This window comes from Schistocerca americana, chromosome 3 (genome assembly GCF_021461395.2).
Source record: "Schistocerca americana isolate TAMUIC-IGC-003095 chromosome 3, iqSchAmer2.1, whole genome shotgun sequence".
NCBI lineage: Eukaryota > Metazoa > Arthropoda > Insecta > Orthoptera > Acrididae > Schistocerca > Schistocerca americana.
The window spans coordinates 306,353,284-306,360,896 of NC_060121.1; the positions used below are offsets into that span (position 1 = coordinate 306,353,284).

At 39.2% G+C, this 7,613-nt stretch overlaps 1 non-coding gene across 1 annotated transcript; it reads left to right on the plus strand.

Moving 5' to 3' along the window:
- Positions 1–1,446: 1,446 nt before the first annotated feature.
- Trnat-cgu lies at positions 1,447–1,520 on the plus strand. Its single transcript has one exon. It is a non-coding gene; the product is annotated as a tRNA-Thr (tRNA).
- The last annotated feature ends 6,093 nt before the right edge of the window (positions 1,521–7,613 follow it).

Below are 7,613 nucleotides of genomic sequence, written 5' to 3' on the forward strand. Positions count from 1 at the left end.
TCTTTTGTTCACTATACTTTCAGGACAGTCTTCCACTGTTAAACACAGTCACACATGTTGTGTTCTTGCACAGTTAACTGTTCGCACTTTTATGTAGTTCCAATTCGTAGTTCAGATCATCCGTTTTTTCACTATTTGAGCGTTCGGATGGTCACTTTTAAACTGGAACATGGTTTATAGCATTTTACTAGAATTACATAATAAATATGCTTTCCATTTTACCCGTTAACATTATATATATACATAGATATGGTACAATTAGAGTTCCTTCTAGGTCCGTTTATCACTTAGTATTCAGTGATTGACCTCGTTGTCACCTATAAAAGTGTTGACCAGTTGGTCATACTGGACCCGTGAGTTCAGTAGGTTTTATGAGATGTGTATTATTTATTCATTCAACACTGATTCAGAAACTTTTGTCATTGTTGCGTTTGCAGCTGCCTTGCTTACGCGCGGGTGTACCTGCAAGCGCCTTCAAGCTGGAATCAGTTTGGAAGTTAAGCGATATTATTCTGTTTGAAATTTTTTACTACGCGAATTCTCCCGTTTGTACAGTGATTCGCTGTTAATTTGCGCGTCCGATGACCATGCACAATGCTTCTTCCCTTTTCAAGGTTTATCCTGTGCAGAGCGTTCTTACGCAGATTCATTTGCTAATCTCTTTTCTGTCACGGCACTTATTTCAGTGCAGTATTCTCCTTCTGTCACAACTCACTCATAAATACACTTAGCAACTACTCTATATCTAAGAAGCACAAGTAAAAAATCAAATAAACATTAAGCAAATCTTACTAACTAGGCATACAACTTACATCTACTTTTACACACTACACATTTTAGACTTAAACCCGTGAGTATCCCTGGATATAAACGGTTTTATTATTTGCCACCGCAGCATTCTCTGAATTTCTCTCCCCACGGTTTGTCTTTTCGACCACGGCATTGAATAGGAGGAACGGCAGAAAGTTTGGTGAGGTTTTACTTGCATGTCAAACTCATACTCTTTTATTATCCCCGGTTTTTCTGAAAACACTTGTACAAATTGGTTCAGCACCTGGCTCAAATCAGATTGCTGTGACAGGCTGAGGTACGAAGATTCGGCTACTTTTGATGCAATATGTTGCTTAATGATAACATTTTCCCATTCCCAACCGGGCTCCGTTTCGCTGCTGTCTTGATTTACAACACAGTTGTTGTGTATAGGAAGACAGTAACTGTTCTCGAAAGAACAGATTACTGTTGTTGACCGTGCAGCTTTTCCCTGGAATAAATGATGACTAACTGAAACCCTCAGTTGCTGACAGGTGTTGTTGATATACGCCGATGTGGACAGCTGAAAATGTCTATAAGGTAAATTACATATGTAGAATTGTGGACAGCTGGGAATGTGAGTCTCACGGGAGGCGTGCAAGGGATAAGTCCCTGCAGTCGCGCTATTCATCTGTGTCCTCGGTGGCTCAGATGGATAGAGCGTCTGCCACGTAAGCAGGAGATCCCGGGTTCGAGTCCCGGGCGGGGCACACATTTTCATCTGTCCACATCGAGGTATATCAACAAAACCTGGCAGCAGCTGAGGGTTTCAGTTAGTCAACAGTTGTTGTGATTCAACGCATCAGGATCCTGTAAAGTTACCCGGACGTTCCGGCAGTTTGGTTTTTTCCTTTACCGTTCACTTGTTCGTTGTTTGTACTCCCCTGATCTCTCTGCCTGGCATCCTCGTGCATTAAATCGAGGGAGTCTATGGTTGCCATAAACAACTCCAAGTCCGTGTCAAGGACGTGTACGAGTTTCTCTCTTATCGTTATAGGCAGTTTACCCATCAAAATTCTTAGAACGTCCCTGGCGGGTATGGGTTCGTCCCAGTATCTGGTTTTGTCCAGGTATCTTTCAAAATATTTTCTAAAGTTACCTGAACGGGGATTGAATGGTTCCGGGTTATACACTTGTTTCCGGAGACGCTGTCTGGAACTGTCTGTATTTTAATAGTGATTCCTCGTGCTTTACTTGCGCTGCAGTTGGTAGCGCTACCTCTCCGTTCGCGGCGACAACGCCTGAAAAATTGACTGGCGAGTACGGTTGCACTTTCTCGCAGTCAGCTTTTTCCACTCGGCATACATTTATCGGCACATTTCCGAACTTCATGATGTTGTTGAATGGCGCGGGGGTCAATGACCCTGCCTCGAGCCCACATCTAGCTGCAGCCTGTGTGACACAGTCATCGATCTTTTGATATAAATTGTTTGAAATTTCATCCACCGCTTTAACAACATCTTTCACTTGAATTTCTAAGACGCTATGCGCCTTGTCTAATTGATCTACGCGTTCGTCTATTTGCATTAGCTATTGTGGAATGTCTTTGTTCTAGTCTACCAAGTCAGCCACTTGCTGCTTTACTACATCGATCTCCTGTGACAAATATGACACTAGCGCCCTGTCACGTTGTTCAAATATTTCATTCATTTTTGCCAGGAACTGAGCATCACGCTCCTGTTCCCTGCGTTCAAGGCGTTCCTGTCTTTCCTTTCCCTCACATTCGAGACGTTCTTCCGCTAAAATGTCCTTAACTTGGTTAATTAATGCCTGCTCCCGTTGCTTGTCTCTCATGTCTAATTGTGCCATGAGCACCGTTAGAAAATCGGTCGTTGGTACAGGTACTTGTACAACATTTGCTGTCGATGCAGTAGCATCCTCCTTCCCTGTGCCAGTAATCGAGTGGATTTCTTTGCTCAGTCGAGCTTGATCTTGATCGATGCCTAATATTTTGTCCGTTTCAGGTTGCTCAGCTTCCGGTTTTGGAAGTTGAGAACCCGTCATTGGGGGTGGGTTCCTCAGTGGAAACTCTTGTATTTTCGTCTGTGTCATAGCCTGATCTTCCCCCTCTAACCGTTTGTACTTGCGTGTCTTAACCATTTCGACTAGTATTAATCCTGACTGGTAAGACACGATTACACACAAAATCTATTTTCCCCCAAAAATGACACACACACAAAACATACTAACTACACAAAGCACATACAAAACACTGAAATCAAGTAAAGCAAAGAAGCTACCTACTACTATTACTAATGAAACTGTTACACTTTCGTACTCGTTATATTTCCGTTGCACTGTGAAAGATTTTACTTCTGCAAAAACATTACTTTTGCAGTCAACTACACTAGCATTTACTTGATTCACACAGCTGATTGTGTGACCTCAAATCCAGAACACTAATTACTGTCTCAGAATTCTATCACTGATTTTTGTTCAGTAGTAGTAAATGAATCTGTTTCACTATCCACTGACGTTAAAACAAATTGCATAAACACTTTTGACAAATTTTAACTCAAGAAGATAAACACAGTGCATGGCCCCCGGATCCTTTCTTCCTTTAGTTTCCAGCCCAGAAGCGCATGCATATGCACCCTTACGTTTATTAGTTATTGTTGCTTGGTGTTGTCTTTATCTCAGTCGAGGCAATGGTACGCATCTAATCAGCTTCATGTCCATTTATCTTCACTGGTTGGATCTCGTACAAGTTTTGTATTTTTGGTACAAGGATATAGATTATATATATATGGCATTGATTTCACATACATATAATTACATACATAAAACATTTTCTTTTAAATATAGTTTTCTAGACGGACAACCATATCACAGTCATTTCTATGTACTTAATATTGGTCCATAAAATTTCGAGCCCCACGTTGGGCGCCACTTGTGACGTCCGTTGTGATTCGTTATGTCATATACAAAAGAAACTTTACATATATATTATATATATTTTTATTTTTAGTTTATCAGCATCATTCTTTCTCTCAGGGATATTGTCTTTTCTTATCGCTTTTACTTACGTGCATAAATAAATATGAAAGGGGTTCTTGAAGGGCCTCAGTTACTCGTGTACCAACTTTAGATTTTGAACGTGATGACTAAAATATAGTTGCCGTTAACTGAATTGAATGTAATTTTGTTAATTTCTATTTATTGACTGCAAAGCAAGGCTTGAGAGAATTTCGATTGTTGCCGTGGAGCGGCCAAGATAAAACTTACTGAACTCATGGAATCTGTATAGTTTAAAAACATGAACTTTAACGTAAATTAATTATCTGTTGCAAATTAAAAGGTTCTTATAACGAAATCTCTCGCATTTACAGTTACTGTTAACACTGAAAAATAAATTAATACTTCGGCGCGTAATGGCCGACCAGAGACTGCATAGGAAGATGAGCTTCTCGCAGCGCAAATTACTGAAAAAATGCTTATTAAAAGTAGTTAGCCACTGCGAGCATTTGAGGTGACAACTACTACAAAGAAATTCATTTCGTAATAATAATGACAAGTTTATTTAAGCAGAAATACGAATAACTTACATAAAATATGTATAGCCGCTCAATGGCTGCCTTCCGTATAGCGAAACAAAACAGTGTGTGTCTCATAAAATGCGTCCTTCCTCCTCGGCCGTACAATTGCGTCTCTTTTGATCCTTTTTTAGTTTCATAGATATTAAATAAAGATGCTATCGCTGCATATCAGTTGTTTCAAGAACATTAGCTATATCTTTTACACTAATTATATTCATAAAATACGTAAACTACGATTTACAACCGCTAAAAATATCAATATTTATCTGACGTACCGTCACACAACGAAAACTCACTAAACTGAAAAACTACACCAGCTGGAGCTACTTTTACGGTAGAGGTTCTCCTGTTGCTTTAGAAAATTAAAAACCACTTGTTTGGGATTTACGCTTTTCTTTCACTACTGTTACGATTCTGAGGAAACTAACTGGTGCACAAAATTGATTTCTCTCGTGTATTATAGTTTCCTATCACAGATCGATGATGAAGTGTCTGCTTTCTCGATATTGGTCACTGTTGCTGCTGATACTTGATTTCCTAGTACTCTGCAGCATTACGTTTGAAGAATCTGCAGTGAAAAATGTGGTCGCTGGCTAATTTATTTTTTTTCTATTTCTTCTTGATTGATGCGTTGCTGTGTACTAAACATAGCTAACATATCGAAATTGTTTTAAAGTTGGAAGGAAAGGCACATCTCACTACAGTATGGAGACAATAGAAGTTAATTTTATTTGGACGCGCTGCTGACGGTGCGAAGTGCAAGTAGCCTGCAGCTCAGTTGTGGACAGTTCTTGCAAGTAAACTCGAGTTTCTCAAATTAGTGATCGCGATTTAGTGTTGTACTCACTGCTGGAAAAAAATGATGAAGACATTCCACACCAACAGTTACGTGAGGAAAAAGTGAAACATATCTCATATTTAGGGCAATGCTTGACAGCAGTTTCTTTGTGATAATATCAACGGTTATTTGCCAGTTGTAATATTATTAGATTTCGGATACTTTGCATATGAGATATTTGTCATAAAAGAAAAGGACAGCCAGCGAGCTGTAGTTCGTAAAGATGCTAAGCATCACAGCGCGAGAGTAAGAGGCGAAATAATTCTCTTAATGTGTGCCTATACCAAGACGTGCGTCCAGCGTTTAAATACTCTAAATAAACACTATGACCCGCTGGGCGCAGATATTTAAAATCATTACCGCAGTGCTTGATAGCAAGAAGCTGCGAAACAGAAGAAAGAACAATCTATCTTTTGTTAAGAAATATTCTAGAGACTTCATTATCCCTTGTACTTACGGTCGCCGACATGTTAAGACGTACTACATAGCACTGCTACAAGCTGAATTTTTATACTGCGTAAAAACTATGTGAAACGGCGAACAAACATTTCGGTAACTCGGGTGAGGATACAACGTACTTACGTACACGCAAGGACATTTAGTTTTTAAGAAGGAACGGACTGACAAAGCAGCGTACAAAAGAAATAGCAGATGTAAGTCATGCATTTATTGTGTATTTGTCAATGTCTAGAAGTTTAAAGCCAATTTGTTCAAAATATATTAATATTTTACGATGCAGTAATTTTCTTCTTATTCTTTTCTTTCACTAACCAAAAATGTTGTTCAAATTGTATATGAACTTTGTTACAGGTTCGCTCTTTATCGCGGTGTCTCGATTGTATTTGGGAGACCACTAATGTGTTCAACTTCCGATCTGTTAATCTTTCTCTTACGAAATTCCACTAATTTATTTTCATTTCCATTTTTATATTGAAATAGGTCCCTTAGCCATTTTCATCGAAGATTCTGATTGCGTGAAGGCAATCCGGGTCAAAAGGTCAATTAAGAAAACCCCTTCGCGTAATCAATCCGTACGTCTCCTGAACACAATCGAGAACCGACGCATCGGTGATCAATTAATAATCTCTCTCTATTTTTAAGTCGTACTAAAAACGGCCACAAAGGGTAGCCGTAAGTACGCAATCTAGCATTAGGTTGCATTTTGTCAGTAAATATTACCAACCAACAGTTACAGCATCACTGTTATTATTTACTACTATTTCTTATACAGAATAAGCACGTTCCTAACGCCAGACTATTAAATGAAGAATGAACTCACAGAACTGTGTCTAACTGAAAACTTTCGTATAAGTTAAGTTTTAATGCAGCCTGCTGCCTTCTTTTAAAGTAATATCTATGTTAATTCGAAATAAATTCGCTGACTGCGAATATCTTGGCATCAGCTGTGTTAGGTATAGATATACTACCCATTAGTGACATACGAAAATCTGTGCCGGACAGGGATTCAAACCCGATTTTTTTGTTTATAGCGAGCAGTCGACTTAACCATTTTGTCTGTCTGTACCCGCTAGTTTGTTTCAAATTAATTTCGGACGGCTCTCATCGTCATTAATGATTGTTCATCCAGACACGCAAATAAATAATACCCATGTGTTGCGTTCAGGTTGAAAACATGAAAGAAAATTCCAGCTCTGAGACAAACACTGTAACACCAGCAGGATGTCCCATAACAGTTTTTTTTCTGTTGGAAGTGAAGCTGATTTGTCAGTCTGAATCCCAGAAAAGAAAAATTAAGAAGAAAAATAAAATTTCTGCAAGTAAAATCACGATATTTACAACACAAAGTAGCTTCACTATTATCTGAAACTAAAAGCAAAGGAAGTTCACAGCTTGCACATGGCGAACGGCAATGAATTTAAAAACTTATTTGATAAGTTTTTAACTACAGATTTATTATAGTTTGTTGCAGTAGCATTTCCTTTCGTAAAAGTTTTCATTTAGCCGGTCTGATTACTTCCGTTTCGTAAGAATGTCCATTTCGAGCCGTAGCAGTATACAGCTATAGTTTCGCATTCACTCAGTTGCAATACGTCGTCGAGCGCAACGCTTGCCTTCATACAGATCAAATGAGCTGCTTTCATTTGTGTATGCTACCTAATTTGTGGTTCTCATATTCATAAGCCCCGATGAATCAGATTCTTTAGTTACCAGCTCGGGCAGACCGAGGTAAATGTCACTTGAGGTTGTTGTTGTTGTTGTTGTGGTCTTCAGTCCTGAGACTGGTTTGATGCATCACTTGAGGTAGCAGAGTGATATGACAGCGATGAACAGACCAGAAGGCAAGACCGAACTCTATCTCCGACTGACTGTTGCTAAGGTAGCTGTCCTGTGAACAAATAGCTGCCAATCACTTTGTTGTTCTGATCCGCGTATAATACAGCTCTGACGTAGAGGTGCGTACAGAGCGG